General features: G+C 40.5%; 1 pseudogene; it reads right to left on the bottom strand.

The window, feature by feature from the left end:
* Nucleotides 1-228: 228 nt before the first annotated feature.
* Nucleotides 229-326, bottom strand: LOC120106109 (small nucleolar RNA R71; annotated as a pseudogene).
* Nucleotides 327-1090: the final 764 nt, after the last annotated feature.

Below are 1090 nucleotides of genomic sequence, written 5' to 3' on the forward strand. Positions count from 1 at the left end.
GAGAACCCTTATCTTCACCTTAAAGATTTTGAGGAAATTAGCATCACATTTAGAGTGCCAAATGTATCGGAAGATGTCCTTAAATTGACCTTGTTTCCTTTTGTCTTAAAAGATAAAGCCAAAACATGGCTGAACTCCTTGAGACCTAGATCACTTGGAACATGGCATGATATGCAAAGAGAATTCTTGAAAAAATTCTTTCCCGCACAAAGGACTAACTTTTTGAAAAAGCACATTAGTAACTTCCAACAAAAAGATCATGAAACATTTTATGAATGCTGGGAGAGATTTAAAGATTTGCTTCTCTCTTGTCCTCATCATGGGTTTGAAACATGGAGAACCATTAGTTTCTTTTACGAAGGGTTGTCTCCACAGTTAAAACAATTTATAGAGACTATGTGCAATGGTCTATTTTTGGAAAAGCAACCCGATGAGGCATGGGACTATTTAGATTCTCTTGCAGAGACTGCACAATTATGGGATACAGGGGATAGAGTGAATAAACCTTTACCTAAGCCTACTAGCGTTGGACACGGGGCCTTTACAATCTTAGTAATCAGGATGATATTCAGGCTAAAATGGCAGCCCTTACTAGGAAGGTTGAGGAAATTGAACTTAGAAGGATTGAACCCGTTAAGACCGTAGAACATAACAGCGAGTGTTGTAGGATTTGCGAGATGCCTGGCCATCTCACCACTGATTGCCCCACAATACCCGCATTCAAGGAAGTCTTGCACGATCAGGCCAATGTTATGAATACCTATCAAAAATCTTTCAATAATCCTTTTTCGGGTACTTACAATCCTGGATGGAAGAACCATCCAAATTTCAGGTGGAGGAATGACCAACCTCAACAAGTATATAACCCAACTCCTCCACCTCCGCAACCTCATTATGCACACACACCCCCTCAAAAATCCAGTCTTGAAGAAACTTTGCAATCTTTCATGCAAGGTCAAGCTAAAATCAATGATGAATTAAGAAATCAACTGACAACGCTGACCACTGCTTTAAGTGCTCAAGAGAAGGGTAAGCTACCAGCTCAACCACAACCTAACCCTCAAGTCTACGGCGGTAGCAATGCATCATC

Source organism: Phoenix dactylifera, chromosome 6 (assembly GCF_051530095.1).
Source record: "Phoenix dactylifera cultivar Ajwa chromosome 6, Ajwa_hap1_PhDact_Kaust_v1.1, whole genome shotgun sequence".
In the NCBI taxonomy this organism is placed as follows: Eukaryota; Viridiplantae; Streptophyta; class Magnoliopsida; order Arecales; family Arecaceae; genus Phoenix; species Phoenix dactylifera.